Source organism: Ovis canadensis, chromosome 10, assembly GCF_042477335.2.
Source record: "Ovis canadensis isolate MfBH-ARS-UI-01 breed Bighorn chromosome 10, ARS-UI_OviCan_v2, whole genome shotgun sequence".
Classification (NCBI taxonomy): Eukaryota; Metazoa; Chordata; class Mammalia; order Artiodactyla; family Bovidae; genus Ovis; species Ovis canadensis.
The window spans coordinates 38,245,678-38,266,593 of NC_091254.1; the positions used below are offsets into that span (position 1 = coordinate 38,245,678).

A 20,916-nucleotide genomic window follows, 5' to 3' on the forward strand; every position below is an offset into this window, starting at 1 on the left:
TGCTCCTTGGAAGAAAAGCTATGACAAACCTAGACAGCATATTAAAAAGCAGAGACATCACTTTGCCAACAAAGATCACTATAGTCAAAGCTATGGTTTTTCCAGTAGTCATGTATGGACGTGAGAGCTGGACCATAAGCAAGGCAGAGCGTCAAAGAATTGATACTTTTGAACTGCGGTGTTAGAGAAGACTCTTGAGAGTCCCTTGGACAGCAAGGAGATCAAACCAGTCAATCCTTAAGAAAATCAATCCCGAATATTCATTGGAAGGACTGATGCTGATGCTGAATCTCCAATACTTTGGCCACCTGATGTGAAGAGCTGACTCCTTAGAAAAGATGCTGATGCTGGGAAAGATTAAAGGCAGGAGGAAAGGGGGATGACAGAGAATGAGATGGTTGGATGGCATTACCAAGCTGATGGACATGAGTTTGAGCAAACTCTGGGAGATGAAGAACAAGGAAGTCTGGTATGCTGCAGTCCATGGGATCTCAAAGAGCTGGACACGACTGAGCAGCTGAACAAATCCTTGTGTGTGTGCTAAGTTGCTTCAGTTGTGTCCGACTCTTTGTGACTCTATGGACTGTAGCCTGTCAGGCACCTCTGTCCATGGGATTCTCCAGGCAAGAATACTGAAGTTGTTGTTATGCCCTCCTCCAGGGGATCTTCCTGACCCAGGGATCAAATCCTAGTCTCTTATGTTTCCTCCATTGGCAGGTGGGTTCTTTATCAGTAGCACTACCTGGAAAGCTCCTATAGCCATGCTTAACTCTTCTTATATCTGGAGCACAAGCATTTTGGAAAATTCAAAAAGGTCTAACTAAGTTGGTCCATACCCTATTTCCTAGTTTCTTTCAACAGTCTCCATTTTTAAAATAAAACATTATCCAAAATGTCAACAGTAAGTAAAAATGAGAAATATCCACTATATGTATGGTAAACTTTGGACAACAGGAAGATCAAACCAATCAATTCTAAAGGAAATCGACCCTGAATATTCCCTGGAAGGAATGAGGCTGAAGCTGAAACTCCAAAACTTTGGCAACCTGATGTGAAGAGCCAGCTCTTTGGAGAAGACTCTAATGCTGGGAAAGATTGAGGGCAGGAGGAGAACGGGATGACAGAGGATGAGATGGCTACATGGCATCACAGATTCAATGAAGTTGAGCAAGTTTAAGTTTAAGCAAACTCCAGGAGACAGTGAAGGACAGGGAAGCCAGGTGTGCTGCAGTCCATGGGGTTGCAAAGAGTCAGACATGACTGAGTGACTGAACAACAACAAAAATCTATTACAAGTCAAATGGGCAAAACCCCTTAAAACCCAAGTATTAAAAAGTTATACTAACTCACCATAAAAGGAAACAAATAGAAAAGCATAATACACAGACAGTCACATTGTCTAATAATATAACTCATTACACTGAGGTGACATTTTTAAAAAATAGGAAGTCAGAAAAAACTGTAGAAAGAAAAGAGGGAAAAAAAGTTTACATATACCTCATGTTGATGAGGGCTCAATAAATCACGTATAACACATAGCATTAACTGTAAGATATGTCTTCATTTTGATGCAATGGTTCTATTTCCAAAAATCTATTCTAAGGATGTAATTGGATGTACAGAGAAAAGTGGGTATACAAAGGCTTTCAGCAAAATCTTACAATAGGAATAATACTGTAAAAACAAGCCACACTTTCATGACTTGAGAATCACTTAAGTATTTTATGCAAATATATAGTAATCCATTAAAATGAGTATTTTTGAAGAAGACTTGGAAACAGAAAACATTTTTTGAAGCTAGATAAAGGATACAGTTTAGCTATGAACAAATTGGCATTGTAGAGAATTGTTTCACTGCTATCGTTTCCAGGGTTACTCACTTATCTTTTGCTGCTTCCCAGGTGGCACTGTAGGAAAGAATCCACCTTGCGGAGGTACAAGAGATGCAGGAGATACAGGTTCCATCCTTGGATCACAACCTCCAGTATTCTTACCTGAAGAATCACATGGACAGAGAGGCCTGGCACGCTACAGCCCATGGGGTCGCAAAGAGTCGGACACAACTGAGCAACTGAGCGCACAATTTCAAATGGAGGACTTTCTTGTTTTTCTGATTGAAATACTAAAAAGAAATTTAAGGTAACCCTGTAACAATTTATTCTAAATGTCTGTGACTTCAGTGAATTGCATTTTAAGTGGAAGGCAGGTTTGTGGAATGATGTCATATTTGTGTGTTAACTTTAAACAAAAGCAAATTGTCCTTCAATTGCTAATGACTGTAGTATATGCAGTTCACTGTATTGTTTAAATAGATTTCAAATAACTTTCATGTAATTTGTAATCATTTTAGCAGGTGGTGTGTGGTTAGCAATCAATAAGCACATGAAAGTGTTGCAAATGAGGCTCCAGGATCAATAGAACATTCTTCTTCCCTGGGAAGCACAGCCTACTCAGATGGTTGTCCTAGCACAGCCTACTCAGATGGTTGTTTTGTATTTATTGCAGATACATGAGCACATTTTTTATGAAAAAATTGACAAATTAGGGAGATAGACAAAATGTCTTTCACTAGCATCATTACAGGGATGCCATTTGTTTTAAAGAACATATCCTGAGACAGGCGTGTGTGCTAAATCGCTTCAGTTGTATCCAACTTTGCCACCCTCTGTACTGTAGCCAGCCAGCCTCCTCTCTCTGACCCTGAAATTTTACAGACAAGAATACAAGTGGGTCGCCATGACTTCCTCCAGGGGATCTTCCCAACCCAGGAATCAAACCCGTGTCTCTTATGTCTCTTGCATTGGCAGGAGGCTTCTTTACCACTAGGGCCACCTGGGAAGCCAGAGACAGGCAGAAGCAGGCCTATATTTGGTACAGAGGATCAAATGGCAGTCAAGTTCTTAATCTTTAACCAATGGGTATGTGTCATCACAGGTCCCCTTTCTTTGGCACATATTTTTAAATGTATTACAAAGGCATGCACTCATCTTAGTATGTGGAGTTCCAGAAGAACTATACAAAAAATATCTTCACAACCCAGATAATCACGATGGTGTGATCACTCACCTAGAGTCAGACATCCTGGAATGCGAAGTCAAGTGGGCCTTAGGAAGCATCACTACGAACAAAGCTAGTGGAGGTGATGGAATTCCAGTTGAGCTCTTTCAAATCCTGAAAGATGATGCTATGAAAGTGCAGCACTCAATATGCCAGCAAATTTGGAAAACTCATCAGTGGCCACAGGAATGGAAAAGGTCAGTTTTCATTCCAATCCCAAAGAAGGCAATGCCAAAGAATGCTCAAAACTACCGCACAATTACACTCATCTCACATGCTAGTAAAGTAATGCTCAAAATTCTCCAAGCCAGGCTTCAGCAATACATGAACCATGAACTGCCAGGTGTTCAAGCTGGATTTAGAAAAGGCAGAGGAACCAGAGATCAAATTGCCAACAGTCTACTGGATCATCAAAAAAGCAAGAGAGTTCTAGAAAAACATCTACTTCTGCTTTATTGACTATGCCAAAGCCTTTGACTCTGTGGATAACAACAAACTGGAAAATTCTTAAAGAGATGGGAATACCAGACCACTTGACCTGCCTCTTAAGAACTCTGTATGCAGGTCAGGAAGCAACAGTTAGGACTGGATATGGAACAATAGGCTGGTTCCAAATTGGGAAAGGAGTATACTGTCACCCTGCTTATTTAACTTATATGCAGAGTACATCATGAGAAATCCTGGACTGGACAAAGCACAAGCTGGAATCAAGACTGCCAGGAGAAATAACAATAACCTCAGATATGCAGATGACACCACCATTATGGCAGAAAGCAAAGAAGAACTAAAGATCCTCTTGATGAAAGTGAAAGAGGAGAGCAAAAAAGTTGGCTTAAAGCTCAACATTCAGAAAACGAAGATCATGGCATCTGGTCCCATCATTTCATGGCAAATAGATGGGGCAACAGTGGAAATGGTGAGAGACTTTATTTTTTTAGGCTCCAGAATCACTGCGGATGGTGACTGCAGCTATGAAATTAAAAGATCCTCCTTGGAAAAAAGTTATGACCAACCTAGAGAGCATATTAAAAAGCAGAGACATTACTTTGCCAACAAAGGTGCGTCTAGTGAAAGCTATGGTTTTTCCAGTAGTGATGTACGGATGTGAGAATTGGACTATAAAGAAAGCTGAGCACCGAAGAATTGATGCTTTTGAACTGTGGTATTGGAGAAGACTCTTGAGAGTCCCTTGGACTGCAAGGAGATCCAACCAATCCATTCTGAATGAGATCAGCCCTGGGATTTCTTTGGAAGGAATGATGCTAAAGCTGAAACTCCAGTACTTTGGCCACTTTAATGGAAGAACTGACTCATTTGAAAAGACCCTGATGCTGGGAAAGATTGAAGGAGAGAGGAAAAGAGGATGACAGAGGATGAGATGGTTGGATGGCATCATCAGCTCAATGGACAAGAGTTTGAGTAAACTCCAGGAGTTGGTGATGGACAGAGAGGCCTGGCATGCTGAAGTCCACGGGGTTGCAAAGAGTCGGACATGACTAAGCAACTGAACTGCCTGACTGACTGATTACACTTTACTTTAAAAGACACACATAAACAAAATATGTAGAGTTTTGTTTATTAAAGGCTGAAATAAAACATTACCTCATGAATATTAGCTTCACTTTTACTTCTTAGGTATTGAAACATTTTAATTACTGATGATTAAGGGGCATATATGGCATCCGGTACCATCACTTCATGGGAAATAGATGGGGAAACAGTGGAAACAGTGTCAGACTTTATTTTTGGGGGCTCCAAAATCACTGCAGATGGTGACTGCAGCCATGAAATTAAAAGACGCTTACTCCTTGGAAGGAAAGTTATGACCAACCTAGATAGCATATTCAAAAGCAGAGACATTACTTTGCCAACAAAGGTTCGTCTAGTCAAGGCTATGGTTTTTCCAGTGGTCATATATGGATGTGAGAGTTAGACTGTGAAGAAAGCTGAGTGCTTAAGAATCGATACTTTTGAACTGTGGTGTTGGAGAAGACTCTTGAGAGTCCCTTGGACTGCAAGGAGGTCCAACCAGTCCATCCTAAATGAGACCAGTCTTGAGTGTTCATTGGAAGGACTGTTGCTGAGGCTAAAACTTCAGTACTTTGGCTACCTCATGCGAAGAATTGACTCATTGGAAAAGACTCTGATGCTGGGAGGGATTGGGGGCAGGAGGAGAAGGGGGTGACAGAGGATGAGATGGCTCAGTGGCATCACTGACTCAATGGACGTGAGTTTGAGTGAACTCTGGGAGTTGGTGATGGACAGGGAGGCCTGGCTTGCTGTGATTCATGGGGTCGCAAAGAGTCGGACACGACTGAGCGACTGAACTGAACTGAGGCTTTCCAGGTGGCACCAGGGTAAAGAATCTGCCTGCCAACGCAGGAGACATAGGTTGCATCCCTGGGTCCAGAAGATCCCTTGGAGAAGGAAATGGCAACCCATTCTAATATTCTTGCATGGGAAATCCCACGGGCAAAGGAACTTGGTGGGATACAGTCCGTGGGGTCACAAAAAGGTGGGACACATCTTAGCAACTAAACAACAGCAAACAACAACAATGGGGATATAAATTATTTCATGAAAATCAGATTTTATAATCTATTATGTATAAAATAGATTTTCATATATATTGTCCTCCCTTCCCTTGTTAGAAAGTAGACTTGTATGTATTATTAAAGTTTATTACCTTGCCTACAGATACACTTTCTGTTCAGTTCAGCTCAGTCACTCATCATGTCCTACTCTTTGCGACTTCATGAATCGCAGCACGCTGGGCCTCCCTGTCCATCACCAACTCCCAGAGTTCACTCAGACTCACGTCCATTGAGTCAGTGATGCCATCCAGCTATCTCATCCTCTGTCGTCTCCTTCTCCTCCTGCCCCCAATCCCTCCCAGCATCAGAGTCTTTTCCAATGAGTCAACTCTTTGCATGAGGTGGCCAAAGTACTGGAGTTTCAGCTTCAGCATCGTTCCCTCCAAAGAAATCCCAGGGCTGATATCCTTCAGAATGGACTGGTTGGATCTCCTTGCAGTCCAAGGGGCTCTCAAGAGTCTTCTCCAACACCACAGTTCAAAAGTATCAATTCTTCAGCACTCAGCTTTCTTCACAGTCTAACTCTCACATCCATATATGACCACTGGAAAAACCACAGCCTTGACTAGACGGACCTTTGTTGGCAAAGTAATGTCTCTGCTTTTGAATATACTGTCTAGGTTGGTCATAACTTTCCTTCCAAGGAGTAAGCGTCTTTTAATTTCATGGCTGCAGTCACCATCTGCAGTGATTTTGGAGCCCCCAAAAATAAAGTCTGACACTGTTTCCACTGTTTCCCCATCCATTTGCCATGAAGTGATGGGACCGGATGCCATGATCTTCGTTTTCTGAATGTTGAGCTTTAAGCCAACTTTTTCGCTCTCCTCTTTCACTTTCATCAAGAGGCTTTTTAGTTCCTCTTCACTTTCTGCCATAAGGGTGGTGTCATCTGCATATCTGAGGTTATTGATATTTCTGCCAGCATCTTGATTCCAGCTTGTGCTTCTTCCAGCCCAGCATTTCTCATGATATATTCTGCATATAAGTTAAATAAGCAGGGTGACAATATACAGCTTTGATGTACTCCTTTTCCTATTTGGAACCAGTCTGTTGTTCCATGTCCAATTCTAACTGTTGCTTCCTGACCTGCATATAGGTTTCTCAAGAGGTAGGTCAGGTGGTCTGGTATTCCCATTCTGTCCTTTATTGAGCCCATCTTTGCATGAAATGTTCCCTTGGTGTCTCTAATTTTCTTGAAGGGATCTCTAGTCTTTCCCATTCTGTTGTTTTCCTCTGTTTCTTTGACAGATACCCGTATTCCTGCATATTTCATCACTGTTTAGCATGAAAACATTCTACAAAGTGTTTAAAGATATTAAAGTACTTTTGTGGTAAAGAAGTAAAATAAGGAAGATTCAAGGAAAGAAAAGAATCCCCCTGTTGTTTGCACACTTGTTTTCTGTAGAGATACTGTAGGAACTACCTTTGCCTCTGGCCAACTGGGTATTCATTGGGGGAGGAGACCACTTAGAAATTTACAACAGAAGTCAAGGCTGGGCTAAGGATAAACCCATGAGAAGAGCTCTAAACTAGAGAGAAAGAAACATTTAGGAATAAGAAAAGTGATTAAAAAAAAAAACAACAACAAACAGTATGCACATCACCCCAGTGGGTGATCCTTAGCAATTTCCTCTTTACTCATGTAAATACTCAAAAAGAAAAAAAAGCTCTCAACTCTTGCGACCTAAAAAATAAGTAGAAAATAAGACAGCCAAGAAGGAAATTCTCTTAATTTTGGGCTTTGGAGGCTGCGTGGGTCCAGCTTGCCGCCTACCCTTAACTCCCTTGGGGGAATATTTCTTGGGAAGAAAATGGTCCGCCTCCCCGCAGTCGTCAGAGCCCTGATTCCCAGAAGGTGTAACCACGCGTGGCTGGGACGGGGAGAAAGAGTGGCCACTCCTGTTGCACAAGCGCAAAGCCAGAGAAGCATCTGCTGAGATGCGACTGGAGACCAGTGGCTCACCCCAGGGCTTTCGGGAAATGAAAAGGAATCCAGTAGAACCAAGGGTCTCAAGCCGAGTAATCTCTAGCTAGGAGTCCGCGTGGACTCCACTCTCTATTTTACAGATTGGACTCTCCAGTCCCAGGGTCGTGACCAAGCAAGTCTCCCGGAGTGACAAGCTGGGAATCACCGCGCCGCAGTGAACAACAAGTAAGTTATTGCCAACTTTGCCAATATATACGACATTTCCTCTAAACACTTTAATCTGATTTTCAGGTGTGAACACCACAGTGATGGCCAGAAGATAACTTTTATCCTGAAATCGTCAGTACGCTGATGGGACCACCACCACCAGCAGACACACACACACACACACACACACACACTCAATACATCGCACCTGGAGCAACGGGACCTCGCGCCCCTAGGCTGGTGCGCACTTGGCGGGGGGCGGGGGAGGGGAGGGAGTTTGTTTAAAATTTGGGAACTTACTGATTTCGTTGGAAAGATCGAGCTGGATTGAGGGTGGGTGGAACGCCGCCTCGTCATTTACTCATTGCGACTGTCTCCATTGTGGACACTAGTAGCGAGTCACAGACGCCTGCTCTTGCAGGGGAAGTCTGACACCTTGAGGACGCGAGAGGGGGTGCCGGGACCCCCGGGAGCCGGAGAGGGAGAAGCTTTGCGAGTTACCGGGTGAGGAGGGTGGGGGCTACTTTTTCAAGTCGGGGGACCTGCCGCGCGGGTCTTGTTTCCTTGGGTGGGAGCAGGGTGATCAGCGGCCGAGTTCTGACGCGAACTGAAGTCGGACAGCCTGGGGGGTGAGCCTGCCCGGAGCCTGGAGGTGTGTCTGGCTCGCCTCCAGGGTCACAGGGTGGGGTACTGGCCACAGACTGGACTGGATAGCCGCTGGCATGCGGTGAGCTCGCGTGCCCAACGGGCTGACCCCAAACATCTGGCCCCGGGGCGGCGGAGGCTCTTCCCCGGGTCCTGCCCTCGCGCGGGTCCACCTCCACCGCCTCGCAGAGCGGCGCGTGGGACGCGCTTCTTTCCGAGAGGTCCCCTCCGAACCCGGGCTGCGCTGACCCGGAGTCAGGCCGCCACCGGAGATGCAGGGAGGGGTGCCTTCCTCTGGGTTCGTCGGCTGACAGCCGTGGGAACGCTAACTTTACCCGGAGGGGTCCTTAAGGGCCGGGGGTGGGTGAGGTTCTCCTCCCTGGGAGCTCACCTCCCCCTCGCCCCAGGCCCTCCCCTCCCCCGCCTCGCGCGGCATCACTCTCAGAGCATCCTCACTCCGCCCAGTTCGGTGCCAGCTGCGTGGGCTCCAGCTTCGTGCGTTTTCCTTGGAATGCTCGGAAACTCGGCGAAGACTAAGGAGATCCCGTCGGAATTTGCCGGGCGTGCTGGCACCGGGCAGAGCACTCGCGCCGCTGGCCTCGACTCCAACCCCCTTCGGCCAGAAGATCGCAACTTTGCAGGTAAAAAGGGTGTCGCCTCAGAGCTCCATCTGGCCGGAGTCGCACCTCCCCTCGTTTCTGGGATCTCGGTTAAGTTTCTCAAGCTGCCTGGGAAGCCTGCTCCCTCTTGGGAGGTGGACATCCCTGGGGGTTACTGGATCCAGAGGCTCGGGCTCTGCAAGGTTTCTCTTTAGGGCTGGGGACCGGATCTGTGAAGCTTTCTGTGGTTGACCTGGGCTGAACGAGAGTTTGGGGATGTTTCTCAGCATCTTACAGCATCCGGCTTTAAAGCAGGGGAGAGGGCAAAGAGTAAACCCCCGGTGTGACTTATATGGTAAACAAAGCAGCAAGAAGCCACGCCGTGGAGCTGGGGAGCTGGGGAGCTAGGGAAGGCTGTTTTTAGCCTTTTACGCATTTGGGGAAGGTGGGAGATCTTGGTGGCCCCTGGGCGCGTATAAGGGAGCCCTAGACTCTGGTACCTAAACTGGGGTAATAAAGAAACGACGGTGGTCAATATCCTGTCAGTTAAACTCTGCGTCATTTTCATTCTCTATCAAAACACGGAAACACTTCGATCCGTGTCGCTGGACCCAGGCTAAGGGATTCCTAGTTCGCTTGGCTATTGAGATTCCAATTAAGCCAGTGACCCTATCTGCTACTTGGCTGAATCACTGAGATTCGCTGCACAACTTGTTGTTCTAGCTGAGAAGTCGGTTGTCTTTTGTGATGAGGTAACTAGAGAATCCTGGAAGGGGATGGAGGGCTGGGAGAGACTGAGACGGGGAGCTCCGGGACTTGCCTGTATTCACTATGGTGTATCCCTGTTCACATGCTTTCTTAGGGGGGGCCCTTCTCAGTTAATACCCATAACTGTAAGATGCAGCAAGTTGGCTTACTCTGAGTAAGCACCAAGCCAAAAGAGTGGGAGGAGGCAGAAACAAGGTTTACTCCTTTTATTAAAAGGAAATTTACAACAGACATGTAAAATTGAAAAAAAAAATCAGTTCTCATATAATTTCTGGATTTCCTATTACAGTCATTGCTGCACAAAAGATATTACAAATTCTATAAGTGAAAAGGTTGGCTAGAGTTTGTTGTGTTTTTATTTTTTTAAGAAAAATTCTGAATTAGGGAGAGTAAGAACGTGTAGATATGTTAAAACATTGAAATCATGGGTATTGAAATCATTGGCTATTTAAACTTAGATGGTAATACCTACTTCTATACCCACTTCTAACCCGGACAGTAGACCAAGACCTCTCCTTTTAAGTGTGGTAGGCAAAAAGTCAGTAAGATAAAGGGATAACTAGTAGTTTAAATATTAGAATCAAAATTCAGTTAGATAAGTGCTTGCTAAAGAAGCACCTTAAAGACTGAATTAATGTAAATCAGCATATCAATAGAAGTTACATTGGCTTTATCAAAGTATTTTATGCAAGTATCTTGAATTAAGGGAAGGTTAGTATGGGTAGAAAGAAAGCAAGCACTTTCCTCTTTCCTGAATGAGACCACCAACCCACAGAGGCTTTCAGTAGAGTTCTGATCAGAGCTCAGTTACTCTGTTAAGCTTGATGTTGTGAACTGAAGAGCCAATAGGTTCATGCCAAGGAAGTTACATATGAAGAGAAATACTAATAGGTTAATGAAATTGATGCATAAGAGGTGCTTAATATTCCCTGGGTGAATAAATATATAGTTAGGTAGACAGCTTAAATAAGGCATAGCAAGAAGATTCATAATTGCAAATTTAGAGAATTTCTTCCATTTAGGTGAGAACTTAAAGGAACATGGGCATTCATCAAAGCATAAACTAAGTGCAAGAGATATAAGACATGTCTGTTTAGTAAAACCTGTCAAATATATTAACTCTCTTTCTGAAAAGCTTGGTTCTTGAAAAATATGTTTCAGTTTACTTGCTTCATGGTCACTCTCACAGGCATAAGAAGTGGAGTAAACTTCCATTACTTATAAGCTTTAAAGTTTTTTAATTTTACATTATTTATGTCTCTATGGCAGTTATTCCTGAAAAGTCAAGTTCAGATTACAAAGAAAAAAATATTAGAAAACTAAAGTTCTATATGAACTATATGTCCACTTCAGTTATTGAAGGTGTAAGAGATCAATTAACTTTCCGTCTAAGTCTGTTGTTGTTTAGTCGCTAAGTCATGCCCAGTTCTTTGCAGACCCTGTGGACTGTAGCCTATCAGGCTCCTCTGTCCATGGGATTTCCCAGGCAAAAATATTGGAGCGGGTTGCCATTTCCTTCTTCACGTAAGATAACCTCTATTAATTCATATTTTATATAAGTAGGAAACACCAGACATTGCTTTTATTCTTTCTGATTAAACCAAATTTGCATCTTATTCAGTACACACATTTTAAACTTAAAGCTTATAATAAATGTGATAAATTTCTATTGAAGTACAAAAATAACCATTATGAATGTGCCAATTAACCCCTCTGAATTGAAAATACTTTCATAAATGTGTTGCAGAAAATATTGTCATGATTTTGCACCTGCATGTTTAATTGCCAGGATAATTTATGACGATTCAGATCATTAACATATTATAAAACTTACATGATCTACCTTTTCTAATTAATTCATATATTAAAATAAAAATAGGTACATTTTTGTTCCGTAGTTAATATTGTGAATATCAGTGCTCAAAGAGAAAGGATTTTGTAAATAAAGATGGAGAAGAAATGATAAACACCAGCTAGGAAAGTAAAATTGTAGACTGAATATTTTCTTTTGAAAATGTGATCGTTTGATTTCTAAAAACAAGCTAGGTGAAGGGAAGTATAAACTATTAAGTTTTCTTTTTTCCAAAATCATGACGCCTGAACATTTCATGAGATCAGATTCTAATGTGCCTCTTTTCTTTCCAAGTTGTATTGTCTGGGCCTAACTGAAACTAGTCGTTATTCACCTCTTTAATATCTGGAAAATCCACCAGAAGCATTTTGGTTCTTATTAAAAATGGTGTTGAAGAGACAGCTCAAAACAAAAACCTTGTCTTTTCACCTAATTTATGCTTCATCACTCCCCAAAACACATATTCATACCAAATAAACATTACAACTGATTAGTTCAACCCAACTTAAACTGGACATTTACTTCTATCTAGTTGTGATGAAAAGCTGTTTTGGAACTGTTAATATCTTTCCTCTCCTTATGTTTCCTGGTTCTAATCCTCCAAGCTGCATTGAAACCTTAATATTTTAAGAGATTTGAGAATATTTTGATCAGGAATGTGATATCATGGCTATATCTATTTAATTAGTACAAATATAGACCCACTCTCTGAGAACATTGGTACTACCAAAATAACACCTATGATGAAAAAATACTTTCAGAAGAAGCTCTTCATTGGTGGAACTGAAAATTAAAGACACGTACATTGAAAATATATCAGTTTGAAACTATGTGGTTCCATGAACTATTCAGTACATGGAGTGAAATTCTTAAGTCTCAATGGTTCTTCTGAAAGTCATTTCACTTAAACAGGTTATGAAAGAGAGATAATAGTTTCAGCAGTTGATCTTTTCCTGTAACTGAACTGTAGGTCATAGCCCATTAATATTAGTGTAGATTAGTCAATGCTTTGAAAAAACGTTTCCTTTGAAACTCGGCCGTGTCATTGAGTAATGGCTTCTTGAGAAGCAACAGGTGACACATGGGCCCAGTTTTGCACATAAAATTCAAAATGTTAAGTAAAACATTAATTTAAAAATAGGCCTCAATAGGTTTATCTAGCACACTCCATTCTTTTTGAGAAATGGCAAGTGAAATGTAATGAATCAGATACACATTCATTATACTCTGCCTGTAGTGTGCTATGGTCTAAAAATGTTGAAAAGTTACCATAAGTCATTTCCTTGAACAAATATTATCAATAGTAAAATTTACTTAAGACAGGAAGATAAGAATTATTACCAAAAAAGGAAAGTGGGAAAAAGAGAGTAAGTGAATATTTATGAGTACTTAAGGTATGCCAGGAACTGTGCTAGAAACTTAAATTTTTTTATCTTCACACCTACCCTAACACTAAGGTATTATTACTAACTTTTAAAGAATCTGAAAAGACTAAATTACTACGAAAAAGAAAAAAAAATCACATAGTTTCTTTGTGGTAGAGTCAGAATTTGAACCCATGTCTACTTGATTTTAGAGTCAATATTCCTGTTACTTGATTCTAATGGTTTCAAAAATAAATTAGTAATCTTTTAACAAGATCTATGTGTTCATTGGATACTTATAGACATTTATTTATTTAGCTTTTCAAATGTAACATTGGGACATACACGACCCCATTATAACTCTAGAATTTGACACAACACTGTGTTAACTAAGGCTCTATCTGTTCTGAAGCAGAGTAGGAGATGAGATACTCAGCTCAAGCCAATTGTTCTCAAAACTATTTGCTTTCTTACTCTTGAATCTAAATGTAATGTGTGTGGAAAGAAAAAAAAAAGCTTATTTTCATGGATAAAATTCTAGATAATAGACCTTTAAATAGTTATGAGATTATAATTTCTAAATAAAAAATTGTCATTCAAACCTTGAAAACATCTGTAGGCTGTTGATAAAATGTCTTTGTACAAAACACAGTCATGTTAAGACAGGTTTTTGTTAATCTTATCAGTGTTAAATGAAATTTCTAGAGAAGTGTTTTTGTCTTAATTTTAATTGCTTAATTATTTTGCATGTCCCTTGGTATTTAATGAAGGGAGCACTCTTTCATTCATCCCAAAAGACATGGTTCAGCTGGTGGCACATTTTAACACATTTGCCATTAAAAAAAAAAAAAATACACCTGCATTTAAAACCAATGTGCTTAAATCCAGAAACCCATTGACACTGAAGTTGAGGAAATAAATTTTTTACATATATGACAAAAATTAGCACTGGTGATATCTATTCAGTAGATATTGTTTGAATGTTAGTAAATGGATAATTGAATAAATAGATTAGTGACACACGAATGAGATCTTCATCTTTGCATTTTCAGGCACAGCTCCCTCTCTACAGAATAACTTCTCTCTTACTGCTTCCTGTCAAAATGTTCTCCAGGCACTAAACCTAGCTCAACATCACTGTCTCCTTGAAAGCTTCCTTCATGTCTCCAGGTGTCTCAAGTATAAATACAAGCTAAACCCTTGTTATAGTCTACCTTACAGATGGATAGAGGTCTGTCTCCTAAACTAGACAGTAAACTCCTTTAAGAAATCCAGAGGATACTCAAAAATGTGTGAGTTTTAAAGTGACTTAGACTGTCATAAATATTACACCTTTGCAATTAAGCATACTTATTTCATAGTTTTATAATTCCATTGCTAAATCGTGAGCTAATTTATTTATCTAGTGAAGCCATTATAATAATAATTTGCACTTATATGATATTGTGAGTACTCTGTTACTTCCTATATTATAAACATTAACCCACTGATACACAATGGACATAACTTCCAGTCAGCTGGTGACTCCATAATGCTCATTTTCACAGAATTTATATATTCAGTTATTAATGTGCTTTAGTTTAAGTGGTGCTGTGCTGAAATTCTTAGGAGGGAGTTTTTGTTCTTTTACACCATAAGTGTGATTAGAGTTGAAAGAATATTTCTCAGGAATACTTACTGAACTCAAGGCAGTCAGAGACTTCTTTGGTGTGATTGCAATCATTAAGTTATGCTGAGAATTCATGTCAAAGCCTTGACAGCTTATGATGTCCAGTTGTAGGTGGCATGAGCTTTTATTTTGGGGAGGGCAGTTAGTAGTTTTTTATTCTTTTTATTCTGCCTGGTAAACTTGTTACAAATGAAAGTTTATGAACAGTGTTCATGTACCCTTTGTTGTTGTTTAGTCACCAACTTGTGTCTGATTGTGACCCCATGGACTGTAGCCCACCAGGCTCCTCTGTCTAGGGAATTTCCCAGGCAAGAATACTGGAGTGGGTTGCCATTTCCTTCTCCAGGGGATCTTCTCAACCCAGGGATGGAACCTGCCTCTCCTGCTTGACAGGTGGATTCTTTACCACTGAGCCACCTGGGAAGGTCTCAGGTACCCTACTACACTTTTAATATGTTTTGCCTCTAAATAATGGTGAAGAAGCTATATAATTGTGTTAGCTAATACCCTGTGCATATCAGAATCATAGTTCATAGCTCAATGCATCATAATTTTTATTTTCACAGAATTAAGATACTTAGTGTTCAACATATGCTTTTTGAATGGGTGAATGGAATGAATGAATGCATGAGTGATTGTTGTCAGCTGCTATGCTCAACCTCTGTATTTTAATATGCTCTTCTTTCAAGGAACTGGTCACATACCTGTATGAACCACCCCAAAAATGATGGATGAAAGGACAGGAGTGATGCATAATGTACATTGGATGAAGGGTGGAGAGTCCATGGTGTTTTATATATAACCATCCCAACTGTTTGTGAAACAGGGGTATCATTTTATATAAAAATCTCCTTCATGATATGTAGAGTAGGGCTGCATACCCCGAAGATCACACTGAAGACTACACTTTAAATGGATTCTCTTCTGTGGTGGTTGTAGTTTGATAAGCAATTTTTGAATTCACTTAATTGTATAGTGATACACACACATACACACACACACACATATATACAAATATATATATATATATATGCATTTAAACATACACCAACACTTAAAACCTGGTTTTGAATCCATTAATTAAACATATATATATATATATATATCTCCATCTGTATGTACTGTGTGTGTATATATATAAGTAAGTAAACCTATCCATATAGCTGTATATAATGCCATATAAGTAGTACAGAATGAGAAAGAGTGGGAGACTGCTCCTGGGGACAGGTTCTTAAGATGATGCTTGCAGAGTAATTACCAGAGATAGTGAGGTTAAAATTATTAGCAAAGAAGGTAGAGTAGCCCATAAAAGACAATAGAAGTTACTTGCCGGTGTGTTACTGTCCCTATGGAATGGTTAGACATGTACTGAATGACTTGGAAGGTCATCTAACTCAAAAGTTTTTTTTTTTTTAAGATGTACTCTCATATCTTGCCAAATGCTTTTTTTTGAATAGCAGATACATATTGTATACATATACACACACACACGTATATATATACACACATGGAATGTTTGATGAAGGACTTATTTAATGCATGACAGTCCTCCCCACTAGATGCTAAGAATAAAGAGGTACATCTCACCTTTTTTGTTTATGATTTCAAAAAAAGTGTTCAAGTGTCCCCTGTTATCTTGTAGACATTTCACTGTTTTATTGCCACCTGATCTCTTCTCATGGAAATGGAAAACTCATTAAGAAAATAACACAAGTCAAACTAAGATAATAGTCTACAATTGGAATTAAAAACAATGACATCGGGTCACACTGGAAGAAATCCAAATCCATCTTCTCTTCCTTGTCTCAAATTATTGTTTCCTATAAAAATAGGGCTTCGAGTTTCCAACTATAAATTTATGTTCAAATTACATAACATTATTGACACTGTTAAAGATGGCACTTTCCTTTTATATACAGATATTACTGAGTTAACCATTCAAAGGAGATAAATTGTTTTCCAAAATCTTGATGGATTTTTGGTGATGATATACCCACATGGTGCCCAATCCCCCTTTGAACCAAGGAAGCAAACCTAAGAAGACCATTTTAAAGCTAGGGTCATCTTAACTTGGATCCTCATAACCCTATCCCATTGCCTTGGGACATAAAACACTTTGGCTCAAGAAAGTCTTGTATGGACCCATTCTAGAATCATCTAGGAGTTCTCAATATGCCCTGTTCATGTTTTCTAGGAAGCCCTTATGTCTACAGCTGAGGATGTATTGAAGACCTCGAAATAGACCATCTACCTCATGACCTTAAATTTGCAGAACTAAAAAGGGACTGCAGTCAGCTACATTCTTCTTTGTGGAATAATTTTTTGGGAGCTTCATTCCTAGGGCTATCCACTGTTTACCAGGATTTTTTATTTTCTGAGAATCATCATGCGAAATAATCAGAGTGCCTATCTCTAAGCCTCTGAGAGCCTCTACAATTAAAGAGAAAAAAATATTTTTAAAGAACACTCAAATATTAGGGTTATTATTGCTCTGTAGGATATTAAATAGCTTTGTATCTAAAAAAAAGATATGTCTCCCTGTATGTGCTGTATAAAAAGAAAATGTTGGCAGAGGCAAAAGACTTACTTGCTTATCTGGTTCATTTTAACCTCACAGCTTAACATTCTGATTTGTAATGTGCAAGCTACTTAGAGAACTGAACCGCGTATTTTCATTTAGCACTCCAGCATGTTCTTGGAACAAAGTGAACCAGCAAATGATTTTGCCCTTTCATGAATAAAAGAAGCCTTAATGAAAAAACATTTCATTATAATAGTACTTATGATAAAGAATTTTCCCTAACATATAAAATATCAGTGATTTTAACTTGAAGAACAAAAGCTGCTTTTTGTTTGCTGTACTGAACAGGGAACCACTAAAACCAGAACTTTCAAATCTTCCTAAATATTTTCTTACTAGTTATTACATTGCTATAATTGAAATATTGAGAACAAATATATATTAAAATCACCTCTTTTTTAGATTAATAGTTAATGGTTCTTTTAAGCACAAAATGCATAAAATCTGTTTTATAATGCAATATTTTAGCCTCTGATTTTTTTTCTTAACGTAGATGTCTACAAAATAAAAATAGAGACAGGAGACAACCTAATTGAGAAGAAGTCAACACACCGTGTTTTTGAAATGATCCATTGTTGAATAGCCTAGATATATTTGAACCATATAACCCTGATTCATTTCAGTTTACTTAAAGTTATTTGAAAGCTGAGATACTCTCTAATAAGTCAAGATCTTCAAAAATATGCAAGGATTGCATGTCAAATATTGAATGTGATTAAAGGTAATCTCTGCTCATAGAATATATTGCTATTCAGTAGCTTTTAGGAGTATTTCATAGTCTGACAGAACTTATTTTGATTTTAATCATAATGAAGTGGATATACAGGTATAATAAAGACAGTGACTGCTCAAAGGGTTTCATGTATCCTTTGGTTCATCTCCAATGCAACATTGCATATCTACTGTTTGCACTCCATCCATCATTATACCTACAGATGAACATCTTCAATTGCCCAGTTGGTCCTGTGTGTAGGGCTGCTCCCGCATAGACTGGAGGTTAATGACAGAGGAAAGGCCATATAGGAACCCACATTCCCTGCTGCCTCTATCAGATCAGGCTATTTCCATAGGTAGATGGCAACTATGATGAACATTTATTTTTCTGGACATTTATAAAAGTGTGGTAAGGTTCTGTATTCATGGTGAAATTTAATTGCAACCTGTAATGAATTATGGCTTCTGATAAAATACTCTAGTTTCTTTTCTGTAAGTTACAGATAAAAGTTTCTTTGTAATATATTTAAGAAAATTTCATATCAAGTAGGGCTTAAGCAAAGGATTTTAAGAAAGGGATTTCATATTGTTACATTCTTTCTTGATATACAAGAAGGGGCACAATTAAACTATTGGGCTTAAGACTCTGCTCCATTATGATGGGAAAATCATTATGTGGTTGAAACTGAGATTTCTGCCCATTTTTGTGCTTTACACTGAAATGAATGCTAACCATAATTATAAGGATAAATGCTATACGAATTCACTATAAAAATCTGTGTGAATATTTTAAGCGTCATCGAAATAACAAATACTTAAGATACACTACTGATATATTATCACTACTCATTAATTTTAAAAAGAATTTGACATTTTAATTGTAATGCATGCAGCAACTACTTTTATTTTCCTAAAATTCATAGCAGCACTTTGAAAGTGTTTGCCAATTATTTGACATATTATATTGTGAGACCAACCAATACAAAATATTTATCTGACTGTTGATGAGCTATTGTTGTCTTTTTTATTTCTTATCACAGAAAATGGTGGAAATAAACTTGAAGGACAATATATTGATCTTTTAAAAAATAAAATTTTATTCATAGAGACACATGCCTTTGGTAAAGGAATGGACTGAGTTGGGATAGATTTAATTTTTTTAAGAAGAATTATAAATCTGTTTTATTTTTATTTTAGTTTTCTTTTATATTATTATCATTGCGGATGCTACACCTGCTGTCCTCAGATGCCCTCTGCCATCCGTCTGCAGGCAACCAAGAGCTCTCTTCAGCATGTTTAGTGTCGTGGGCCAAAACTTTTCTCAGTTTTTGTTTGACTGAAAATGTTTTTATTTGGTCTCACTTTTAAGGCTATTTCTATTGTTTGGAGTATTTTAGATTAGAAATTTTTTTTCTTTCAGTACTTGATGCTCCTCAGTTGACTTTTAGCTTCTATCATTTCTGCTGAAATGTCAACCATCAGTCTGATTATGGCTCCTTTGAGGGCAATATATTCTTTATTTTTAGTTGCTTTTATGCTTTCTTTTAGTCCTTTGTTTTCATTAGTTTTACGATTATGTACCAAACTGAGCTTTTTAGATTTCTGTTGCTTGGTATTTGAAACACTTTTTAAATATGACGATATCTTTCATAAGTATTGGAAAATTCTTGTTCATTAACCTTCCGAGGTAGTTTTGCACTTACCTTTTCCCCTTTAATGCCTCCAATTATTCATATTTTTTCCTTTTCCTCTGTGCCATATTTCTAGTATTCTTTTATTAATTATTCGTATAATGTATTTCCATGCATATTTGCTTTCTCTGCTATTATCTGGATATTTTGAATGGTTTTATCTATCCTCTGGCAGGCAGGTAAGATGGGAGTAAACATCTTAAGCCAATCAGAACCTGAGCAGATAAGAGGTTAATTTCAACCTTTGCAAGCCCATGAACCCCTGGTTGACCCCCAGGATATGTTATAGGACCCCAGGGTCTAAGCATCTTGGCTATGTAGTAAGACCACTCCTCCTTTAAGGTTCCAGGATAATAATGAACTTTATCTCTGCAGTTTTGCAAGATTGATGAATACTCTGCCCTAAATTTCAGCAGCTTTCTCAATTATTTTCCTGCAAAGCTTAAGATTTTAACAAATGCTTTGAGAAAAGAGCTGCTGAGTGTAAGACATACTTCTGTCTGTCTCCCTTCTTACCAGGACATGAGACCCTTGTATTTGCCTTGGCAAATGCGTTGAGAGGAAATGTGGTTTGTAGAAGGTCAAGTCACCTCTCAGTGGTTTCTCTCCAACTAAGATACTGACTCTTCAAGTACTTGTTATCTTTGCAACTCTTTTTTAAGCTGATTTTTAAAAATTTATTTCATATTGAAGTATAGTTGATTTACAATGTTGTCTTAGTTTCAGGTGTACAGCAAAGTGATTCAGCTATACATATACAAATATCCATTCTTTTTCAGATTCTTTTCCCATAAGTTATTAGAGTATTGAGTAGGGTTCCCTGTGCTATACAGTAGGTCCTTGTTGACTATTTTATGTATAGCAGTGTATATATGTTAATCTGAACCTCCTAGTTTATCCCTGCCCTACCTTTCCCCTTTGGTAACCATGTTTGTTTTCTAAGTCTATGAATCTGTTTCTGTTTTGTAAATAAGTTCACTTGTATCATTTTTTTAGATCCCACTTATAAGTGATACATGCTGTTTGTCTTTGTCTGACTTAACTTCACTTAGTATGATAATGGCAGCTCTCCTTTAGATAGAGATTTATTTGCTTGTTTGTTTATATTTACCCAGCTTTTCTAAATGTTATCAAAAGAAATATTAGGCCACTACATGCCATTCTATCATAGTCAGAAACACAAGTACTTCTTTTATATTTTGAATTTAGTGCCAAAAAATTTAGTCAAAGTGTTTAAAAGAAAGAAAT

General features: G+C 39.1%; 1 protein-coding gene across 2 annotated transcripts in view; it reads left to right on the forward strand.

The window, feature by feature from the left end:
* The first annotated feature begins 7,529 nt into the window (after positions 1 to 7,529).
* TRPC4 (transient receptor potential cation channel subfamily C member 4) overlaps positions 7,530 to 20,916 on the forward strand; it is a 206,852-nt gene continuing 193,465 nt past the window's right edge. Inside the window, exon 1 of one of the 2 annotated variants that reach the window (XM_069601491.1) lies at positions 7,530 to 7,803. The gene's annotated coding sequence lies outside the window, so the exon portion shown is untranslated. Of the gene's footprint in view, positions 7,804 to 8,763; positions 9,072 to 20,916 lie in introns of those variants that run through there. The other variant, XM_069601489.1, reaches the window with a different exon arrangement.